The sequence below is a fragment of the Anabrus simplex genome, chromosome 1, assembly GCF_040414725.1.
Source record: "Anabrus simplex isolate iqAnaSimp1 chromosome 1, ASM4041472v1, whole genome shotgun sequence".
NCBI lineage: Eukaryota > Metazoa > Arthropoda > Insecta > Orthoptera > Tettigoniidae > Anabrus > Anabrus simplex.
In genome coordinates this window covers 54141189-54166576 of record NC_090265.1, presented here as the reverse complement: position 1 = coordinate 54166576, position 25388 = coordinate 54141189, and the positions used below count along the sequence as shown (strand labels likewise).

Sequence of the window (25388 nt, the reverse complement as noted above, 5' to 3'; positions counted from 1 at the left end):
ATCTGACGGTGAGGTAGTGGCTCCAGTCTAGAAAGCCAAGAATAACGGCCGAGAGGATTCGTCGTCCTGACCACACGTCACCTCGTAACCTGCAGGCCCTCGGGTTGAGCAGCGGTCAGTTGGTAGGCCATGCCACTTCGAGGCTGTTGTGTCATGGGTTTTGGGGGCAAACTTTCAATCATAGAGGACAATGGGGTGAAGATTAGTATATTTGTATTCCCGTGTTCACTGTTTACCACGGTATTCGAAAATGAAAATCCACGAGGTCAAGTATTAGACTATAGTTGGAACATTAATTGTAAAACTCGCCATGCTTGTAGTAGAACATAATGTTTATAGAAAACGGACCATGCATGTTCAAAGTCTTCGTAAATAATTCAGTGGATGCTATATAGGGTACCGTAGCAGTAAGTTTCGCTGGTATATTAAAGATTAAAAAGGACACTGGTCGGGAGCTCCGGCTAAGTCCAATCAAGAACGAAGATGAATACAGAGAAAAGAAAGCATGTGGTCTAGACGAAATTCACATCGAACATATCAAAACTGGCTGGCTAGTCCTAGAATAATTTGTTTTCTTGCGTTATGTATAAATAGTAGTGGCCACGCATGGTTCACCATCAGACATTAATGTATTGGCTAACCTGCGCAAACGTTTGGCGCTAAATGTTTCATTTTTTTTTTAATGACAGTATATGAATGTACATATTCCAAGTTTATTCTTTAGGTTGATCGTATAGAACGTCTGATCTTCATTGTAGGAGGCTTTTGAAATGCTTGCGGAATTTTTAGGGTGAATTGATATTGGATTATCCAACAGAAAGCTTTTCATTTAATAACCACGTGTCTGCAGGTAATACAAAAAAGTTTGGTGCATGTGTAGCGAGTTGATGTCCATCTCACGTAATAACCTCCACATTTCCGAATAAATTGTATTTTACCCAGCAGTTAATCTACTCTGTATCTATCTGCTTCCATATTTCAAAGATGTAAATGTCGAGGGAACGTCCCATTGTGAAAAGTTTTGCTAACCTTATTGTCTCGAAGGAATTTTACGTATTTTAAAACTTCTTATTGTCAATGGACTGTTTTTTAAAATTATTCGTTTCTTCTATAGACTTATATTATGCTAGTCATGTCATTCCTTATGAACCCTGTCCCTGATATAAATGGTGTGAAAATGTTACTTACAGGGTTGGTCAGTTGGTGCATGTATTTGTGGGCTTGGCAGACTGATTCGTAAAAACAACTTCTGGTTCAGTAGGAAAGCAACGGGAGACTGCCTGTCTCCTCATTTCCCTACTAAGCACTCCAGTGATGCCTAGGTCCATCTGTGGCAACTGACAGCAGAGCTGTTTCAGTGCAGTCTTTGTGCAGAGTACTACATAGGCCTACATACATATATATCCCCTGATAAATTGTTACAGTCCCTTACTCCTTGTTCTACAAATTAATATTTGTCCCAGTTTGCCCTCTTGAATATTCCAACTTCATCTTCATATGATCTTGCCTATTCTACCAAAGCTTATTCGTCTAGTAATGTCAATTCAGTAAATGTTCAATAAATTTCCAATTTCTTTTTTTTTCTTTTCTTTTTTTTTTTCTATTTTGCTTTACGTCGCACCGACACAGATAGGTCTCATGGCAACGATTGGACAGGAAAGGACTAGGAGTGGAAAGTAAGCGGCCGTGGCTTTAATTAAGGTACAGCCCCTGCATTTGCCTGGTGTGAAAATGGGAAACCACGGAAAACCATCTTCAGGGCTGCCGACAGAGGGTTCGAACCTACTATCTCCCGAATACTGGATACTGGCCGCACTTAAGCGACAGCAGCTATCGAGCTCAGTCCCAATTTCTTTGCAGTCACTTAAGAAAAGGCTAGGAGAACAAGAGATAGGAAAAGTGACACCTGGGCGACTGCCCTTAATGCAAATCAGTAATGATTGAACACCATCTCTCCACCAGCAATTTGGAACATAGGCCTAGTTAAGCAGTTCATCCCCTTACTTCCAGGTCTTCCCAGCCCAAAGTTTGCAACATTTTTATAATACTGCTCTTTTCTTGGAAATCAAGAACATCAAGTCGTCATGCTTTCCTTTGAATTTCTTCCAGTTTTCGTATCAAGTAGTTCTAGTGTGAGCCCCATACACTGGAACGATACTCTAATTGTGGTATTACTAGTGACTTGTGCATCCTTTCCTTTACATCTTTATTACAACCCCTAAATACTCATAACCACTTGAAGAGATCTGTAAACTTTCTTTACAACCTTCTTAATGTGATTACCCCAATAAAGATCATTCCTTATATTAAGACTTTTTTTTTTTTGCTAGGGGCTTTACGTCGCACCGACACAGATAGGTCTTATGGCGACGATGGGATAGGAAAGGCCTAGGAGTTGGAAGGAAGTGACCGTGGCCTTAATTAAGGTACAGCCCCAGCATTTGCCTGGTGTGAAAATGGGAAACCACGGAAAATCATCTTCAGGGCTGCTGATAGTGGGATTCGAACCTACTATCTCCCGGATGCAAGATATTAACACTTATTAACTTATACTTGTGAATTGATACCGGATAATACGAGGAGTGTTTTTTAATTTAAGTAAGGGCCACTTGAAAATAACTACACAATCAAGACTATTTTCAAACACCACATTTATTTACAGATTCTACATACTTAACTCTATTTTTCAACATAGCCGCCAAGTTTGTTTAAACACTTATCATACCTTACAACTAAGTTTTGAATACCCTCTTCATAGAAACTTGCTGCCTGCTCCGATAACCAAGAGTTCACAGCCGTTTTCACTTCGTCGTCATTGTAGTGGTTGCTGCCGAGGTGATGTTTGAGGTGGCAGAACAGATGGAACTGTGGAACTGCAGCTCAGACCCGAGGTTTATTGGACACTTTTGGCTGGGAAGTTTTAGACCACCCACCCTACAGCTCGGACCTTGCGTCCAGCGATTACCATCTGTTCCGCCACCTCAGACATCACGTCAGTGGGAACCACTACAATGACGACGACGAAGTGAAAACGGCTGTGAACTCTTCGTTATCAGAGCAGGTGGTAAGTTTCTATGAAGAGGGTATTCAAAACTTAGTTGTAGGGTATGATAAATGTTTAAACAAACTTGGCAGCTATGTTGAAAAATAAAGTATGTAGAATCTGCAAATAATTGTGGTGTTTGAAAATCATCTTTTGTTGTGTAGTTATTTTCAAATGGCCCTTCCTTAAAAAATATGTCTCGTATAGTAATAATTTAAAAAATAATGCATGTAGCCTCCCAAGAGGCCTGGTGCAGGTCTTTCTGGTTGTGTAGTGATGGACCCAGGCTGTATTGTGATGATAATATTGATCGATACAGTATTCATAATCTAAGTCTGGTAATTTTTTTTTTTTTTTTAATATCTGAAATCCTTCAATGTGTTTGATAAATTATGAGATTTTTCGATCATAGCTTTGGTGTTATTTCTAAGAGTGTACTGCATATCTCCAGGAATTTCAACACTGTTCATAAGAAACAAGTGTTTGCTGAGTAACCTACTTAACAAGTGGTTGTAGAGTTTCCCTCTGTTTAGATACAGTGTTCAGTCCAGTAATGGACAGGTGTACATATATGTTTGAGGATGTTTATTGTATGTTTTCACTATTCATGACTAAGTTGGTTCTTTAACTGTACTCTCAATTCTGTTAATCTGAGATCTGCCCCCCTTTATTTTTTTAAAGTTATTATCTTTTCAAGTTACCTGACACTTTCCTCTCTTTTAGTTTACATGCTGATGATCAGGTTTTTTTGTTTTTTGAAAGGCTTCTCTGGCTAGTAACTAACAGATATAGTGGTGCCTTGAATTCCATATGTCATCCATTTTACTCTCTTTGTTTTCATTACAGATTACAGTGAATATTTTGATATGTCTTCCTGGAACTGAAGAAATTGGTTGATAGCAAGTTGAAGATAGCATCTTGCGACTCTCATTGTGTCTAGTTTTGCATGTACAATAGGTTAGTATGTATACTTAATCAGGTAGCTTTATGCATATGCTAGAGTTACCATTTTTTATTTGGTGAATTTGTACAACTTACAAAGTTCTTACATATTCTCATATGTGGTGAGGTTTAATATAGCATAAGCCAACATACAGATATGCTGTTTCAGTCCAGTAAATGACTGGTGTACATATTTGAGTATATTGGCAGTAAAAAAAACTAAATTAGTGAGTATCTCGATTGTTATTGATTAGGTTGCTGGTTAATGAAATATAGGTTACAGATCCAGCATGGCCGCAGTTCCGATGACCTCACAATGCATTGAACAGGCTTAGCAATGTTGTATTATACACAGCTACTGTAACACAGTAGATGAATGACAAACACCAGAGATAGATTATAGCTACTAAATTAATTTTTTCTTGCCGTGCAGACAGTATGCGCCACAACCATAGAAAAGAGCCTCTTGAGGGCTGTGTGGCCATGAAGGAGCCACTGTTTTGTGGCAAAGATTGGCTTGTGATGAACACAAAAGATAAGTTAGAGCTTACCAAAGGACATTTTTCTTGCTGTGCGCACAGTATGTGCTGCGGGCATAGAAAAGAGCCTCTCGAAGGGCGTGTGGCCCCGGTGGGGCCACTGTATCATGATGGAGATTGGCCTGGACACTGGAGAAAATGAGAATTGTGGTCAGTGGCTTACCTTATTCGCATAGCTGCAAGTACAAATTGGTGGAGTCGCCATGTCTGTTTCAAACTCCGTGCTTTTCTTATTTTCACCGAATGTGATAACCTTGTGGCCACACATCATGTGAGCTTTATCGAAGACAATATGAGCCTTTGACTTCATGACAGCTGATCAGGTGGGCCAATGGCAACAAAGAAAATGGTTGCATTTTTACTTCCAGGCTGTTAAGTTTTTTTCTTTGTAGCAGTTCAGTCCTATACAGTAATGGAGAAGACCGTATAGTCAGTGTGTCTATGCCTGTATGTTGGTGACGGTAACTATCCTGACAGTGTGGCAGACTCGAGTATTAATATATGTATATAAACTCCTTGAACTTTGTTTATGTTTTGAAGACTTCTAATGTTATCTCTCTGATAATCATTCATGTTGTTGTACGTTCATCCCCATGATACTTTGAGTGTTCATTAAACACATAAATACATCACCCCTTTCCTATTATTGGTTTTCAAAAAATCGTCCTTGACTTGCATACCGGCTAAAGTTCGCATCTCACGCAAGAGCTCAGTAGGCTTCTTATAACCTAATTCTAATTCTGTTAATTTTGTCACTTTTCTATTTTCTGACTTCAAATTCCTGAATTAGTCTTGCTTTAAGCTCTGTGAACGGAGTGGTAGATAATGGTCAAGGTAAAGAGTGGGAAATTAATTCCACAATATCCGCTTCTAATGTCACAACAACATGATTAAATTTCAAAGTTTTGTTAGTGATACCCAATGAAGTAAACTGTGTTTCAACTTGAAGAAACCATACCTTTATGTTTTTTTTTCCAGATGGGCAGAATCTTCACTAAAACGCGAGAAATACCCGCTTCGTTCCATACTGTTGTTGGTGGTGGATTTGCTTCGTTGCTGGCATCGGTCATTTTCACACTTGACTAACCACAAAAATGTGTTTCGCGCCATATTTTTAATTACATCGGGGTCACCAATGTAGTTATTGATGATGTTTATAAAAAAAACAGTAATAGGAAAGGGGTGATGTATTTATGTACTTAATGAACACTCAGAGTATTGTGGGGACGAACGTACAACAACATGAATAATTATCAGAGAGATAACATTAGAAGTCTTCAAAACAAACAAAGTGCAAGAAGTTTATATACATACATTAATACTAAAGTCCGCCACAAAGGAAAAGGGCCCTTCTTGCTGTGTTTCACATAAATTTCCATGTTATGTGTATAGAAAACTTTGGCATCCATCATCACATAAATTTCAATCCCAAATTTTCTTTGTTTCTTTTTAAAATATATTGAATGAACTTGCACTTTTTTTGAAATCGGTCTGGTTTTCATCACTTATTACAAGTGAGTGACAGTCCACAACAAATTCTTCAAAAATCTCTTTCACAGGTGCCGACGGTCAGTTTTCTTTTGTTCTTCTCTTGTATCTGTGTCATCAAATTGAGTGCATCTTATCAAAAATTGAAATTTCTTAGAATCCTCACTTGTCAAAAGTCTTCTATTTATCACAATTCCAGGAGGTTGAGACGATTGGCATGATAAAACCCAGCTAAAGAGAGCGGGCCAAATAGGGTTTCATTAAAGTAGCATCGGTTTATTGAGTGTCATATGGCCAAGAATAATTACCATTTATGGATTGCACATATTTTTAGTGTGTTTTGTGATGCATTGAATCATACAAAGAGAAAATAGGCATATCCACACTCCATGGACATTTATGGTATGTTTGGCTGGCCCAATGACCCCTGGAAGGTGGAGCAATATGTTTTGCTGCACGCTTTCCTCATAGTGTTTTACACCAGTCTCAAGAGTCTACAACCTTATTTTTCTTGCGAATAGCTTTATACATGTCGGTATCATGGATTTCATCCTTGCCACACATCATGTGAGCTTTATCGAAGACAATATGAGCTGTTGCCTTCATGACAGCTGATCGGCTGGCCAATGGCAACAAAGAAAATGGTTGCATTTTTACTTCCAGGCTGTTCAGTTTTTTTCTTTTAGCGGTTTAGTCCTATATGTTAATGGAGAAGAACGTACAGTCCATGTGTGTATGCTGTATGTTGATGGGCGGTAACTATCTTGACGGAAAAGGGCCCTTCTGGCTGTGTTCCACATAAATTTCCATGTTATCCTGGTTGGATTTGCCACTCTGTCCCGATTCTGAATTCCCTTCTCTTTCCAAGATATGCTCTTCTTCGTCCGTGTCACTATGAAAATCTACAGCCTGTTTCCAGTCATTCGACCGGGTCAGGAATGGAATGAATGAAGCCCTCATCTAGCGGCGAGGATAGGAAGTGTGCTGGCTGCCGAAGCCTGTCATACTCCTCTGGGATAATGATTAATGAATGACAGATGAAATGAAATGATAATGGAGAGTGTTGCTGGAATGAAAGATGACAGGGAAAACTGGAGTACTCGGAGAAAAACCTGTCCTCCCTCTGCATTGTCCAGCACAAATCTTACATGGAGTGACCAGGATTTGAACCATGGAGCCCTGCGGTGAGAGGCCGGCGTGTTGCCGCCTAAGCCACGGATGCTCACAAATATTTTGCAAGGCTATATAAATTCAGATTTTTTTTTTTTTTTTTTTTTTACAAAATTTCCTCTACTAAAATCAGGGTGCAAGTATTGTTCTTGAATATTGGATAATACCAGTGGAGATTTAACATTTTATAAAATGAATTTATAACTACAATGTCCATCATTAAAAAAAATTTTAAAAGACTATTCATTTTTTACTTGAAAAATGGTGCATTGGTATTGCCCAATACTGATCAGTAAATTGGTGGAGCACTAGTCTAGTGGCTTGGCTCCCAAATTTACTGTCCAAGGTTCGAATCTTGACTAATGTAGGTAGATTTTTAATAGGACCCGTGCATGGTGATAGGAAGGTCACCCAGCCTTAAAACAACACTCCGCCAACTGAGCATGGGTATTTAAGTGAAGGGAAGGTGGTACTGATACAAATATATTTTAAACTACAGTAGAAGTCCGCTATAGCGAGTACCGCATATAACAAGAACCCCGTTATACCGAGAATGTTTTGCTGTCCCTTTAAAATTCCTATATTAAACTGTGTATTATTCTTCGGTTAGAGCGAGAGCCCTATCACTGATGCATGCGTTATTACGAGTGATTAAGCGCACACAATTTTTTCCGTTACCAATATGTATGCACCCCAGAGATTACGTTGCATGCAATTGATTGTCTTCGGTACTGTTTCCTCGCTATGTCCACTAGCGAGTTCTCTCGTGTACATTTGAAGGCGATATCGGAGTCGATTAGTATTTTAATACCCGTCGACTGCTGTTCCGTAAAGAAAATTTGAATTGGAAGGGAAGATATTTTCGTAACAAATGCGTAAATAACGTGTCCGATAACAGTTCTTAACTCATTAAAAACAAAGGCTGACTAAACGATTGCTTAATTTTAATCCTAAATACCGCAATTAAGTAAAAATCAGATACACCTCGAATAATGGTAGAGTGCATAATCGGTTTCAGAGGTTAGGTTATATTTTCTCGCATCTGGTTAAATTAAGGAAAGGTTATTATCATGTAAATTTATAGCGAGAAGGTTATCATTTCTCTACTGGCGCTTGAAGTATGTTATCGTCATATGTATAGTACGGTTAAGTTAGGATAGGTGACGCTGTTGAATAAGGAAACTGAAACATTTGCCACAAAAATGCGATCAATCATCTTTGGTACGGTATAGTTTTCTCACTATGTGCATTTGCGAGCTCTCTCGTCGACATTCGAAGGCGATGTTAGAGTTAATTAGTAATACCAAACGATTGCTGTTCTCTAAAGAAAATTTGAAATGAAAGAGGATAACAAGTTTTCTTAATAAATGCGTAAATAACGTGTCCGATAGCAGCTGTTAACTCATTAAAAATAATGGCTGAATTAAACGATATCTTAATTTTAATGTTATATACTGAAATTAAGTAAGTACATCACTGATTTGAGAGGATAGTTCGTATTTTCTCGCGTCTAGTTAAATTTCGGACAGGCTATTCACGTGTAAATTTTTAGTGAAGATAACTAATTTCTCTACATGCGTTTCAAATATGTTTTCATGGCATATATAGGCCTACGGTTAGGTTAGGTGACACCATTTGAAGAAGAAAACTCTGGAGTGATACCTACTGTATTTCTCCGAATCCGAGACGACGTTTTTCCTCATAATCTCATGCGAAAAATCAAGGGTTGTCTTGCATTCGCAGCCTAACAGTAATGAATACCACTGGCAACTACCACGGTAACCACGCTGCTTCTTTTCCGCTGCCACCCTCCGCCCCCCTCGAACGCGCACGCACACACAAAATATGTTGACAATGAACTACCGCCTCTTTATTGTAGGCTAGCCATAACAATCGGTTGTACAGTGCCTGTGTGGAACGTCACTGTATCTCGAGAAATAGTGAAGGGAGAGTGACATTCTATTAGCCTCTACAAAAACGTTTCTCAAATCTGTAGATTAGCGTCCAAATATGCAAGCCTTCGAATTCTTAGAAAGACCACGGCTACTCAGTGGCAGAGTTATAACACGTTTACCGTACCTGACTCTTAGTAAAATTAAGTTTTATAGATAGCAGGAATATTTTAGTGATGGATAGTTATAAAGATACGTGGAACAAGTATTGCCGGCAAATTTTCAACTGGTTCTCATCGATATTATGATGCCAGTTTTAAGTTAATGGTTATTAAACACTCAGAAATGTAGAATAATTGTACATCCGCAAGAAAATATGGCATAGGCCTAACTAAAGCCAATATTTGGCGTCAGTGTGAAGACAAAGATAGCTAAAAAATGTGTACTGTACAAAAAATGCATTCAGTGGTCTGCAACAAGGGCACTTTAACAAGTCAAAAATGAAATTGTGAGGTATGTACACGAAAAGCAAGGGTGGAATGGTCATACCGTGGCGCAATAAACTCGTTCGTTGACCTTCAACGTCCGCGATTAGGCCTATACATCACTAGCCGCTGAAGTTGGTCGAACTCGGCAAGCAAGACGTGCGTGTAGCGGTAGCCGGTTATATCTGACGCTGAGTAAAAGTACCATAATAGTTTTATAGACAGTAAGAATATTTTCCTAACGGATCGCTGTATTGTAGAGATGCATGGAATAGGTATTGCTGGCAAATTTTCAATGGTTTCTCTTCGGTATTATGATGCCAAGTTTAAGTTAGTGGTCATTAAACCCGCGGAAATAAAGAATAATTATGCAGCCGCAGAAAATGCGGCATAACGAAAGCCAATGTTTGGCATCTAAAAATAGTCTAAAAATGCGTACTGTACAACAAAGGCATTCATATGATTTTACAAAGCACTTTTTGAGCCTGATTAAAATTTTTTGAAGGAAAAAGTGGGGTTCGTCTTGGATTCGGAGAAATACGGTACTGTAATTTTTTCAGAAAATGTGGCATAACGAAAGCCAATGTTTGGCATCTAAAAATAGTCTAAAAATGTGTACTGTACAACAAAGGCATTCATATGATTTTACAAAGCACTTTTTGAGCCTGATTAAAATTTTTTGAAGGAAAAAGTGGGATTCGTCTTGGATTTGGAGAAATACGGTACTGTAATTTTTTCAGAATGAAATTAAACGCACACTTTCACTTAGTGTCGAATTTCAAAAAAATAACAAACAAGTAAGCCGTAGTGTGGATATCATCTGCGGAAATGCAAGTTTTGAACAAACTGATTGCCGTTTCATACAGATTTTAATGTGTATGGGGGGGTTTATCCAACTTTTATACAAAATTCTGATATAGCGACAATCCGTTATAGCGAGTAAATTTTCTGCTGTTGTGAATTCTCGCTATAACGGACTTCTACTGTATTTGTTTCATAATATATTAACTTAGAAAGCCTGCATATTAAAACTTAGTGGTGAATTTCTCTTGATTTAACAGTGAATCAATTGTGTGTTCCAAAGTGGCTTTTACCTATGACTAAAAAAAAGGCTAAATGGACATTTCTCAAGAGCTGTTCCTTCATCTTTCAAATATAAATAAATTAAAAACAAACAACATATATGTGGAAATGTTTCAACAAAATCTGTGTGCTGCCAGTTTACAACTCATGTCGGATAAGAACCTAAACAATGGAGCACTTTTGACTGCAAACCGAGTAGCCAAGTAAGTCACTAGATATTACAAGACACCGTACTTAGAAACTTAGTGAATTTTGCAATCAGACAAGTGCTCTTGGCTAGAAGACACATTTTTGTGACCATCACAGAGAGCTAAGGAAAAATAATTAAACGGAGGTTACATTGAGATGTAAGGGAACCTGTTAAATACCTGGCATTTGATGTGAGCTCTGGAATGATGATAAACATATGTAATAATAAGGCTGCCAATTAAGGATAATTCAGGTTTCTCTTAGGTATAAACAGAAGATATAAATCTATCAAGTATGTATAAGGGGTAATGAAATGAAAACTGAACACCCGCCATAACATACATTCCTTGCAAAAGGTGGCAACACTGTTGTCATGTATCAATACTGCCATCACTGTGGTAGGACAACTGCATAGTGGCAACTCACAGGTGCACACATTTGTTGGGTTATGTCTTTGTTGGTGCGCGGACTGGTCTAGTGTGTTCGTCCAGCTGTAGAAATGGAGGCAAGCAAAGAGGAGCAGAGAAGTGTGGCTTGTTTTCCTGGTGGTCGAGGGTGCTGGAGTACGCGAAAATCATCGCCGCATGCCTGCTGTGTATGGCGAACACTGCATGTCCACGACAAGTGTGCACGAGTGGCATAGGAGCTTCCAAGGTGGGCACACATCACTGCAAGACAATGTGCACGCAGGTCACTACCAACTAAGAAATTTTTATTGCTGTCTTCTTCGTCTGTGTCACTATGAGCTAAGAAATCTTCATCGCTGTCATCATTCATTAATGCGTTCCTGATGGCTACCACATCCAGAGTATTGCTAAGTGAATATTCTCTTTTCATTCAACATACTGCCTGAGAAAGAAAAAAGTTATGTGAAAGATTGCATGTATCTATTGCATATAACATATGGTTATTTTCATACTACGAAGTGAGGGATACGTATAAAAATATAACAATACTTATGGTGTCATTACAGGCCTAATTGGATTAATGGTAAGTTTGAATTGGTTACAAAATAAAATGTTAATTAAAGTCAACCTAATCAATACTTGTATTACTCATGATGAGTTGCAATTGATCAGTACATATTTCGGCTTGTTTCAAGCCATCATCAGCTGACAAAGCATCGTAAAGGATAATCATTTTCAAACAGACTAAAAGTCATGTATATAAAATATACATTAAAAACATATGAACCTTCATGAGGATAACTTAAAATTAGTAATGCTAAAATCAATGTACATAAAATAATTGACCCTTTTTAGGAATTCCTAAAATTAATGTCGTGTTAAAACACTGCACGCGAATTTGGTGATGAGGGCGTGAATCCTCTGTTGTTTTATAAGCGCTTGTTAGATCTGTTAACATAAAGGGAGATGTGCATTTTCATGCAGTTTGAAGTTGAAGAATGTGTGTTGTTCATGGAATGGGGCTAAAATATATTAAAATTAGTGCTTCTTGATGAAAAGAACGTCCAGTCTGAAACACTGTTTTGTTGGATATGAAGGGCATATTAAATTTTGAAACAGAACACAGACCTTGGTTTGATTGAGTCCTTCAAATAGAAGTGTGCATTTCTGAATTGAGATGTTGAGAAATGTAGATATTAACTGTGATTTGGTCAATATGTTGTTGACTTGATAAAACAGCTTCTTGATTTCAATGATATATGTTCCTGGAACAAACTGGATACTTTCTTATATTCCGACATTCTGTCCATATGGCCCAAATTGTTCAAACGGGTGAGTTTACAAAGCAGATGAATGTGCAGAAGTTGGCCCCGCTGGACTAGGAGTTGCCTACAGCTTGTGAATCTGTGACAGTTTGAGTGCAACTGATGTCAGCTGATGATGGCTTGAAACAAGCCGAAACATATACTACGGACCAATTGTAACTCATCACGCGTAATGGAAGTATTGACTAGGTTAATCTCAGTTAACATTTTATTTTGTAACTGATAACTGTCAATACAGATCACAATGAAATTTAACAATTAAGCTTACCAGAATGGTCTATGCGGTTCAGGTTACGCAGGGAACAGTCTGCTCACTACAGAGTTGAGATAGCGGTGTTGACTGTGCACGGGAAGAGGGAAAAATAGCTGAAAGTCTGATTTTTCCCTCCTCTTGGTTTTTGGAATATGATGAATAATAGCAGCTCACCGTATTTGCTGCATATGTGCACCTATCACAAGGTTAATCGTGTCCCATTTAAAAGGTAGATGGATAAGAATAGAGAAGGGGATCAGACATGAAATGAGGAGGTCTTTCAGCATGTTGTTAAATGGAGACACCTCCACCACCAGTGGAAAAGATCATATCCAGGAAAACCATCCTGCTTTAACATGGCTTGAAGTCGAAACAGTACTAACTAACATGTCTTCAGGCTTACCTCAGATCTGATAAAGGCAGCTGGAATACCAGGCTTAAATTGGCTATTTAAAGTGCCCTCTGTGATCTCTGGGAAGAAAACAAAGATTGGAGAAAGGAATCATCATCCCACTCTTTAAAAAGGGCAACAGCGGAAATGTAGAAACTATAGGGGCATAATGTTGTCACACACCGTGAAACTGTAGGAAAAGAACATTGAAATAAGACTTAGGAAGATCTTTGCTTGTGGAAGAACAGCACGGATTCAGTAAAGATCGAAATACTATGGATCTCATTTTTGCTGTAAGAATGCTTACAGAAAAGTACTGGGAACATGGAAAGAATCTTGTGATTACATTTTTGGACATTGAAAAGGCCTACCAGGCGAGTTAGCCGTGCGGTTAGGGCTGTGAGCTTGCATCTGGGAGATATTGAGTTTGAACCCCACTGTCGCCAGCCCTGAAGATGGTTTTCTGTGGTTTCCCATTTTTACACCAGGCAAATGCTGGGGCTGTACTTTAATTTGCTCCCTTCCCACTCCTAGGCCTTTCCTATCCTTTCGTCATCATAAGACGATGTGCGATGTAAAGCAAAATGAAAAAAAAAACCCACTTTCTCTAGGATTAATGAAGGAAATAATAGGTGAAAACAGTTATAGTTAAAACAAATTATAATACTATAATAGGCATACATGCTCAATGTCAAATGACTGTAAATGAGGTCATTGTACGAATAACGCGATACCATGCAGTGTAATAAAGAAGCATAGACTTAAGTGGTATGGACACGTTATGAGAATGAAGAGCGAAAGACCTGCCAGAAGACCTTTGAACTTGCTGTACAAGGAAAAGTCCAAGGTGAAGGCCAAGGAAATGCTGGATAGACACAGATGTGGAGGAGAGAGGTCTCAAATGGGAAGATGTCCTGGAACAGCAGTATGAAGACACCACACCTGGGAAATTGGACGAAAGGGAAATATTACAGGAACTACATGCAGCTGGCGTCCCAGTCAGACGGGCCATACGGATATGCAACACCCGTGGTCCCATATGCGTGGTTCACCTCCAGCTGCCTTCTGCACGTCCAACAACTCATCAGCTCCGGTGCCCAAGTATTCGGCCAATATCACAGAGTGGAACCCTCCCATTCCCCACCCACTACTCGCCATACCGCAGACACTGCACATTGCTGCCCCCGGCCACCCCCTCCTCTTAACCCCCATATCCACAAGTCTATCTTCCCCTTCACCACACAGGTTACATCCCCCCGCCCCTATCCACATCTGACCTCCTTTGCCTCCTTATCACCTCTCTTTATAACTGCACAACCACTCTTCATCTCCTAACCTCATATCTACATCCAGGCATTTCCATCTATCCTTTTTAGATCATCTTAATATACATCTCCCCTTCTCAGCACCGTTCTATCCAACAACATATATTTGTCACCATTATTTGTATATGTAAATGTATCTCTAAATGTATATATGTAACACTTTGCAAATAAAGCACGGAACAACTACACCTCCTTAGTCAAGAGGCCATATCTTTGCATCTCTTTTAATACATATACTCCTTTTACCCACCTCCTTACTTTATCACTTCTGCAAAACCCGGTAACCTTTCCTGGCCAGAGAGAGGGCGTCACCCTCTAAGTGGCCCGTCCCTTTCCTTTGGGAAGAGGAATGAAAACATTCCCCTAGGTTCTAGTTGGGAAATGATGCTGATGATGATGATGAGTACGAGGCAGCTGACTACTTGCTTGCAAACTGTTTATAAAAATTCTGTTGGAAACTGAAGGAGTTCTTTCTCCCGTTATTTAAACTGTTTACAGTAATGTATATCTTTGGTGTTTCAGATACAATGTTTATAATTTGAGCATTTATTTTATTGCAGTTTTCATTTTTGGGCCCTAGAATGGAAAATTTAGGAAAATACAGTATGTCATATGAAAATGTAAAATCTCTTCCAAAAATTTCTGAAATGGTTACTTCTGCTGTTACCCTAGATGTTACATGCTTAGCACTGGAATTTTCAGAATATTCGTTGTTTAAGTGACAGTAATATCCATCAGCAAATTGGGCGATTGAGAGATATACGACTAGATGGCGTTCTGAAGAGTTTAGGAAATATTGTGGGAATAAGAGGTTACAAGTGATAAATATCATTTTTGGTCTGTATTGATGAATGATTGAAATAATAACAATAAGTTAATTTATTAATTTGTCCACCTAATCAATACAATAAATATTATTTCAATAGGAGGTTATCTAAAAAATAAAAAAAATAAAAGAGATAACATTATCTACATGTGGTAAGTATAATCAGAACCTGTTTCCTTGATATGAGAACCATTCTATACATTAGGAATGATGAAATTGAGAATATTTGAAACGAGGTGAGGAGAAGACAACTCATCTACAGCACAAGTCACCTGTCAACATCATGCAGCAACAAACTAATGGCAATCTACGTTTATCAACTTCTGTTGGTCACCTGTTTCAGACCCAACATTCAACTAACTCAATACAGATGACATCACCTATGGAATATGTGAACACAGTTTTTTAAATGATGACATAACATGCATAAAAAAGGACTAACAATTTATAATGGACTTTATATCAAATAAGCTAAATGTACTAATAGAAGAGAAAGGTAATCTATGTCTAAACCAACATACGTTGACAATAACTGATATCAACTCACAATATGTCAATGAGGAGCCATTTCACGCAAACAGTGGGGAGAGTTATCACTGTATCGACCAAAAAAGATTCACAAGATATAACAGCATACACACGAAGAAGAAAAAGAAATTTTAATCAAGTAAAAACCATAATTGGGTCAGGAGTACTAGAAAACAATGATCATGAATCTCGAATATGCGGAAAAGAAGGCATGCCTATGTTTGACTTGACTTGTTTCCTTTTACTCTTTTGCAGAGCATAAGGCTTCGACAAAGCAGCACCAACGTATCCTGTTTTGAGGCAGGGTCTTGAGTTCTCTAAAGGTCTTCCCTTCTTGCTTTGCCTCCTCCATCACACTGCATCTCCATGACTTTCTGGGTCTACCTCTCTTCCGTTGTCCTTGGGGGTTCCAAAACAGAGCCTTTCTCTCCACTGCATCCTGCTGCTTCCGCAGTGTGTGGCCGATCCAGTTCCACTTCCTCCGCTTTATTTGTATGCCAGTGGGCTCTTCTTCTGTTTTTTTCCAAAGATCTTTGTTTGAAAATACTTTTGGCCAGAAAATACATTTAATTCTTCTTAAGCATCTGTTTATGAATACCTGTAGTTCATAAGTAATCTCTGAGGTAACTTTCCAGGTTTCACAACCATATAACAGTACTGTTTTTACATTTGTTCAGAAAATGAGAAGTTTGGTTTTCATTGATATTTCTCTGGCCCTCCATATTGGATAGAGTTGTATGAATGCCGCATTTGCTTTGTGGATTCTCATTTTGACATCAGCAGCTGCTCCTGCATCCTACGTAATCACACTGCCAAGATATGTAAACTCTTCGACTTCTTTAATGTCTTCATCACTGACTCTAAATTTCTGTTTGCTCTTCACGTTGATATTCATTGCTTTTGTTTTCTGGGCATTTATCCTGAGGCCCACTGCTCCCGCCTCTCTCTCCAGATCCTGTATCCTTCCCTCCATATTGGTATGTTTTTGAGTCAATAGGCATAAGTCATCGGCATTCTCCAATCTGTCACCCAATCCCCATTGGATGCCTCTTTGCCTTCCCTCCGTAACTTTCCTCATGACGTTATCCAGAACAAGGAGAAAGATAGTAGGAGATAGGAGAGACCCCTGCCGCACACCAGAATTTATGGAGAAAGGCTCTGATTACTTTACACATGAAGTCATCGTAAATCTCTTTGATGATTTTGCCGATTTTAGTTGGTACGCCATACTTCTGTAGTATTCTCCACATGGTGTTCCTTTTCAATGAATCGAAAGCCTTCTCAAAGTCCACACAGAAGATATAGGCCAGAATTGTATTCATTGAACTGTTCAATAATAATTCGTAGAGTGTTTATTTGGTCTATGCATGAGCGGTTATTCCTGAAACCTGCTTGTTCATTGCACAGTTGGTTTTCTATCCTTGCTTTTATTCTGTTCAGAATCGCCTGGCTTGCCGGCGGATTTGAGGGAAAGAAAATACCTCTTGCGGACCAAACACACAACCCCTGTGGGTGGGGGACGCAGGCGAAGAATACACCCATGGTATCCCCTGCCTGTTGTAAGAGGCGACTAAAAGGGGCAAACAAGGGATGATTGTCTTAGAACCATGAAACTACTTGTGATTAGTACCACCACGCGGGGAACACCATGGGTCACTTTTACTTGCGCGTAGTACCACTATATTAGGTACCAAATAGGTTTGTGATTAGTAGCACACAGGAGCACCGTGCGGTTGGCTTTTGCAGTACTTGTGATTAGTACCATTGTATGAGCAGGACCATGGGATGATAGCTACCATGGTTCTGCCTTGCCTATGATTAGTACCCACTATATGAGGAACACCACGGAATAGTGCAGGTCCCTGTGGTTAGTACTCTTATGTGATGAACACCATAGGTTTGCGTTGCCTGTAAATGGCGCCGCAATGTGAGAAACACCATAGGTCTGTATTATACGTCGAATATCATAACCTGTGAGAAGTACCATAATTTGTGGAATACCGCAAGTCTCTGCTACTTTTGATTAGTACCGCAATATGACAAATACCCTGGTTCTACTTTCCTAGTGATAAGTACCGTTATGATGGGCTGATTACTTGGATTTTGGACCCCCTTTAGACTGCAAGCATCATCGATTCAGCAGTCCCTTGGTCAGTAACACTATTGTTTTACGTCAGTTTCTGTGAATGTAAGGCATTGCGGGTCGCATCCACTGATTTTAAAAAATTCATATCCATCCATTCATTCTTCGTCCTCACGTTTTGAATTCTGGTCAGTGGAGGATTTTGGACTTTTAATTTGTCATTCCATTTCGTCTCATTTCATACCATTAGGGGTCGATGACCTCGATGTTAGGCCCCTTTAAACAACAAGCATCATCAGCATCATCATCGTTACACCTCGTACCATTAGGGGATGATGACCTAGCTGTTAGGCCCCTTTAAACAATAAACATCATCATCGTCATTTTCTCTGTTCAACACCTCCATGAAGTGTTCTCGCCATCTATTCAACTTAGCTTCATCACTAGTGAGCATATCTCCTTGTTTGTTCTTGATGGGTCTACTTTGTTTAAATTTCTTCTTGGCAAGTGATTTCATACAAGCCTTTCATATTTCTATCTCTTGCTGCAGTTTCCACTAATTCAACAAGGTCTGATACCCATTTTTTCCGGTCTGCTTTTGTACTCTTCTTAACTTCCCGATCTTTAGCATGGTATGCCGCTTGGAGTTCAACCTTCTGGGTTCATGTCCTGCAGTTATTCAACTTTAGTTTCAGCCCCCTACGTTGTTCAATACATTCCCAAGTATTTGATGTCATCGAGTCTTTCCTCCTGATGTTCTTGAAGCCAAGTACCTCCTCTGCTGTGTCTGTCAAAGTGGTTTTAACTTTCTTCCAGTGTTCTTCAGCATCATCTTCATCTAACTGTAGTGCTGTAAACCTGTTACTGAGGACAAGCCTGAACTGTTCCTTACTTCTATCATCCTCTAGCTTTCCAATATCAAACCTTTTTGTTTGTTGCTCAAAATCGCCTCTTTGCAGTTTCAGTCTTAATTCGGATGTTGGCAGTCACTAGATGGTGGTCGCTGCCTATATCTGCACCTCTTCGATTTCTGACATCCAAAAGAGACCTCCAGCTTCTGCTAATTGCCAGGTGATCAATCTGGTTTTGAGTTCGCTGGTCTGGTGAGATCCACGTCGCTTTATGGCATTCTTTATGAGGGAATAGGGTTCCACCGATAACAAGTTCATTGCTTGCACAGAAGTCTACCAAAAGTTCTCCGTTCTCATTCCTAGTACCAAGTCCACGTCGCCCCATTGTTCAAGACCCAGATTTTCAGAACCCACTTTGGCATTGAAGTTCCCCATAACAATCACAATGTCCCTTTTGTTTATTGCCTGAATGGTACTCTGTAGTTCTGAATAAAACTTAGCCTTATCATCTGCTTCCGCTTCTTCTGTAGGTGCCTAGCATTGGACAATCGAAACATACCTGATTTTTCCCTTGAATCTTGCAGTGATAATCCTTGATGAGATGGGCTTCCAATCCATCAGACTGTTCTTTGATCTCTTGCTTATAAGAAATCCCACTCCTTCCTGATGTGGGTCGTCTTCATTTGGCTTACCAGAGTAGAGGAATGTTTGTCCCCTCAAAGTTCTTAACTCTCCAAATGTATTCCACCTTACTTCACTCCTGAGATATCCGGTCTGTACCTCTCTGCCTCGGTAGCAAGTTGTGTTAGTTTCCCAGTCTGATACAGTGTTCTGACGTTCCAAAATCCAATTTTCATGTCCTGTTTCAAGCCAAAGGTCATCGTCTTAGGATCCGTCCAGCTGCTTTTTTTAGTTTCTTTAATAAGTTAGTTTTAAGCGACTGCGAGTTATTAGTCCACATTCACCGAGTGTCATGGTGAGGCTGCCACCTGTAAGCCTTGACACTTGTTTCCACCTCGGATGTTACGGGTGTAAAGGATGCCATTTACTGCATTTACTGGTTATTCCGCCATATATTTGGTCGCCAGAGCCTCGTCTGTGATAACAGGGAGTATCACGGGAAGGTGAGGTTGACTTTTGCAATTGGAGAGGCTAGTTGTTGCGCATCCAACTGCCTTGCACCCCATGCCTATGTTTAGCTAATAATAATAATAATAATAATAATAATGTTATTGGCTTTACGTCCCACAAACTACTTTTCGGTTTTCGGAGACTCTGAGATGCCAGAATTTAGTCCCACAGGAGTTCTTTTATGTGCCAATGAATCTACCGACACAAGGCTGATGTATTTGAGCACCTTCAAATACTACCGGACTGAGCCAGGATTGAACCTGCCAAGTTGGGGCAGAAGGCCAGCTCCTCAACCATTTGAGCCATTCGGCCCAGCACATGTGTTCAGGTAACTTAAAGAAAAACATAACTACAGAAGATGTAAGATGTTACCTTGAGAGGAAAAAAAAAAAAAAAAAAGAATCAAAGATAGTATAAATTGCGAAGAACTACTTACCCAGGGAGACAAAAAGGCCTTCAAAGTAGGATTTCTGTTCAGTTTTTTGCGGACACAGAACAACCAGATTTCTGGCCAAAAGGAGTAAGGGTAAGGAGATTTTGTTTTTCAAAGATTCAGTACAGGAGTGATGCAGAATTATAATAAGCATGGAAATGTTTTGTTATGGAACTTCGAAGGTTTACAAAATGTGTTACCATTCATCCCAACAGAAACATTAACAATATATGATGCTGTCATATTAACAGAAGCCTTTCTAACAAGAGGACTATAAAAGGATTCTAAGGAATCCACTATTTTGCTCGCCAAACCATAGGTAGACCAGCAGGAAGTGTTTCCATCTTTCTTAAACCTTCTTTAGGATTAATCAAGTAAATAATAAGAGATGAAAACATAATAAATTTTAGTTCAAACAAATTACGAGGGTAGCCCAAAAACGAATGCACCACATTATTTTTCTGAAACAATTATTGAACACAGTGAAACTTACATACAAGAAAGAATGATGTTTCTTCTACATTCCTTATTTTTCCACATAATCTCCTTCCCTTTCTATGGCCTTCTTCCAGCTAGGCACAAGGGCGTGTTTGCCCGGTCGGTACCACTCCTTGTTCTGTTCATAAAGCCATTTCTTCACTGTGCGAATCACCTCTTCGTCATCCTCAAAATGTCTCCCACAGTCCAACCCTGTTTCATGATGTGTTCCAACGCCCTCAAACTTGTGTGAGCGCATGCGTTATCATGTTGAAGCAATTACCTGGGTTATTATAGTGTCCAAGTCGCTGGAAGTGCTTCTTGAGTTTGGTTAATGTGTTCACATATGCCTCAGAATTAATGGTAGCACCTCTCGGGATTGCATCAGTAAGTATGACACCATCACAGCCCCAAAACACAGTGATCATGACCTTACCAGCGGAAGAGTTGCTTTGAATTTTTCTTCTGTGGAGAGTCAGGATGGCACCATTCTATTGATTGCCATTTTGTTTTGGGCTCAAAATGGTGAACCCAGATTTCATCACCTGTCACAATCTGGAACAAGAAGGCTTTCCCCTCAGCTTCAAAAGGTTGCAGCAACTCGGAAGAAATTTTTTTCCTGAGATTTTTGTGTTCCTCCATAAGACGGCACAGAACCCATCACGAACACATTTTTTGCGTAATCGAGAGCACTTCTGATTACACCCACATTTCTTTTACTGATTGACAGTTCCTGTGCCAACTGCTGAGTTGTTCTGGTCGGTCCTCATGAATGAGTACATCAGCACGTTTGTCAGGTGTGACAGCCGTGGGTGGCCTCCCCGACCACTGCAAATCTTGGAGCACCACCGAACTACTTTCAGATGGCTTCACACTTTGTGCCCACTGACTAATCGTACTTCTGTCGACTGCCGATGTTCCATAAACTGCACATAAATGTTTCAAACCATTTCTTGCTCCGCAATGAGAAATTCGTTGTCGACACGCTGCTTGTTACATACCTAACTTACAGATGCCATGTTGAACCATTGCTGCAAGTACGCTATCTGTCGGAAGAAACAGAAACTTGGCTGATGACCTACGATGTTAGGCCCCTTTAAACAACGAGCAAGCATCAGAAACAGAAACTTAGCGCGCACACTCAGAAAACTTCAAAGAATTCATTTCTAAAGTTTTGCATTCATACCATTGTTGAGGCTGAGAAAAGAATTGTGGTGCATTATTTTCTGGGCCACCTTCGTATATTACATTAATAGGCATATATGCTCAACCTCAGATGACGGTGGAAGATGTTATTGAACGAATAACAGAAGCTTAAACACGAACAGAAATTGATGAGCAAGTAAGTTTTGCAGGCGATCTCAATGCACGAATTGATAAACCAAGCCATAAAACAGATCTAATCCTGGATACGCTAGAAGAAAGAGGATATAGCTCATCAAATCTGACATGTTTACATAACACCAAATGGCACTAGCGCAATAGAAGTATTATTCAGAGGAGAAAGCATAAGAGTAATTAAACAGACAGCACTTTAGACATCAGCAATAACACCATTAAGAAAACATAGACCAGTTATAACAACTTCAATCAACCTTGTGGCAACCAGAATATCTAGGAAATTAAATTTGTAAAAAATTAAGGAACATTTGGGGAAAAAGCAACTTGTCTAATACAGCAACATCAAATAATAGAAGCAATAGAACTATGTACGATGACTTTGCAATCATGTCAAACACAAATAAATGCTAGGAAAACAACCATGGTTTGACAAAGAATGCTATGATGAATGGAAGAAGACCCTGTCAGCACTACATAAAGCCAAAACCACAATACAAAAACATGATTTATCATTATACGCTCAACAAAGAAAGTTCTACATAATTTTAATTAAACAGGAAAGAAAAAAAAACATCTAGATGCCAGAAGACAAGCAGAACTTGTTCAAAAAGATCCTTTCATAGTACTCAGAAAACTTTGATCACCTACAATAAAAGGAATCTCCATGGACACATGGGAAAATCATTTTGACCCCATTCTAAACATCAAACAATATGAATATTATGCTACAGAAACAACAGAAAATATCACCCCCATAACGAGACAGGAAATATATCATGCAATAATAAAAGCAAAAAACAAAACAAGGCTTCAGGACCTGACTGCATATATACAGAACATCTCAAGGAATCTTACAATCTGATCAGTAGCGGTCGGCCCTTAAGGACTCTCGGACGGTGTCCTCCCTAGAGAACAGAAAGGTCCTTTCATTTTCTCTCGACGTTTGAAGTCAAATATAGGACTTGAATCATGCTAATAAAATCACATTTTATTGTAAAACTGTACATCCTCATCAATAAGGAAGACTGGCAATAAGTTATCAAACTTAGGTGACTGGCTTTCAGCGCGCAGTTCACTGCTACATGTTTTCAGATTGAAGATAAGACTTGGACTTTCAAGCTTTCGTCTGAGAATATAGTGTGGGTGAGTGGGTCGAGGTGTAAGGGGGAAGCACGTTGGTGGACAGTTTCAGGGGGTGGAAGGGTGAGGGAAGAGACCTTTACATGGGCAGAGTCCGTAGCAGTGTAGCACTAAAGATGTCCTTACAAACCCCTACACGAGCATGCATTAGCCAAGTTTCCATGGTTACATACAATAAACTTAAATAATTATTTATGACTTTGTTTGCCTTATTTATGTTTTAAAAAGAAAAATAATAAATGATTATATTGAAATGTAACGTTTGAGACCAGAAATTTTGATTCAAATTGGGCCTGTGGCTTGCATCCTGCGTTTTATGAAGGTTGGCACCATTAGTTTGTTTTCGTGCAAAAGACTTGAATAAATGGGGTGATACTGGTCAGTAGCTAAGAAAAATTTGTGGGGAAAAGTACTATGTCCCCCCCAACCTGAGAGGCCACCGGTCGCCACTGAATCTGATGGTAGACTATTGGATAGAATTATTCAATACATGTTTGAGTACAGGAAAAATACCTGAACAATGGAGAACGTCAACAGTAAAACTTCTTTTCAAATGGAAATGGTAAACCTGTAACCCAGACTCATGCAGAGGGATTGCCCTCAAAAACACTTCTTTCAAAATATTCATGGAAATTTTAAACAGGAGACTTACTGATGAAGTAGATGTTCTTATACTAGAAAACCAATTTGGTTTCAGAAACGGAAGAAGCACTCTCCATGCTGTGAACTGCTTACTAGAACATGCTCAAGGTACAATAAGACACCCAGGGAGAAAATATTTTGTAGTCATAGATTACAGAAAAGCGTTTGATTTCATAAATAAGGAAACACTCATCTGAAAACTCAAGTCTGTTGATTGGTGAAGCACACCGAATAATGAAAATACTTTCATACATCTTAAAATGGAATTTCATCCAAATATCTGATGATATCACCTTATCCAAGAGTTTAATTCAAACTAATGTTGTTCTACAAGGAGATCTGATTAGCCCATTAGTGTCCAACGTCATGGTAACAGATATTACAAATATCATTAAGGACAGTTCAGCAATAATTCTACTCCATGCAGATGATATGGTAATAGTTTCAGAAGACAGAGAAGAGCTCCAGAAGGTACTAAACAGACTCAGTTCATGGGCTCTAAAATATGAATTACAAATAAATCATGACAAAACTAAAATGACTTTCAGAAGAGATGGTAAACTCTCTCCAAAAGATACATTGACTCTTCAAAATAAACCTCTAGAAGTAGTACCAAAATTCATATGTCTTGGAATTACTCTTTAAACAACATTGGCATCATTCAAAAATCATATCAAAGAAAGAACGTCAGCAATAAAAGCAATTTACAACATTCAATTACCACAAAAATTTTCAACAAAAACAGCAATGATTCTATTTAAAACAGCTATAGCACTAGTAGCAACTTATGGGATCCATATAATCTGGGATAAACTTACAATTAACAACCTAATAACACCTGAGAAAGAAAGCTCATATGAAACAAATCTTGGGTATCTGGAAGATAGCACCATGACCTGATCTTACTAAAAGAAACTTTCTTCATAGAAGACATCAGAATGCAGATACACCTGCCAAACACTAAGCCCTAGGAGAACACATTACAAATTCTCATAGAAAAACGCAGTTATATCTGGAACGACTTTTATTTAAGAGGCGCCATAATGACGGATGATTGGAAACGAGCAAATTACAAGCTTTGACACGTAATAACATGATATGCAACACATGGTATTCATCACAAGTTCTGCCAAAATAAGAGATTTCTTCACCCGAATGAAAATTATGTATGTGAATTATGCAATGAACGCTGTGAAATATCAATAACACAACTAGTACTAGAGAAATGTAATATAGTTATGCGCATTTTTGTTATTAATAATAATAATAAATTGGAGTAAGAAATCACATTTATTTATTAGCTGTAGCACCCGGCATTGCCCAGATAGTAAGATTTGTATTGCCTATTAATTATGTGTGAAGTGAATTTTTATGGAATGCCTTATTGAGACTGTAATTTGTTTT

General features: G+C 39.0%; 1 protein-coding gene across 1 annotated transcript in view; it reads left to right on the top strand.

Annotated features, from left to right (window-relative positions):
* Positions 1–714: 714 nt before the first annotated feature.
* LOC136860983 (serine/threonine-protein phosphatase 6 regulatory ankyrin repeat subunit A-like) overlaps positions 715–25388 on the top strand; it is a gene marked incomplete at its 3' end in the record, with an annotated part of 43733 nt that continues 19059 nt past the window's right edge. Inside the window, exons 1-2 of the mRNA XM_068227560.1 lie at positions 715–850; positions 3890–4000. The remainder of the gene's footprint in view (positions 851–3889; positions 4001–25388) is intronic.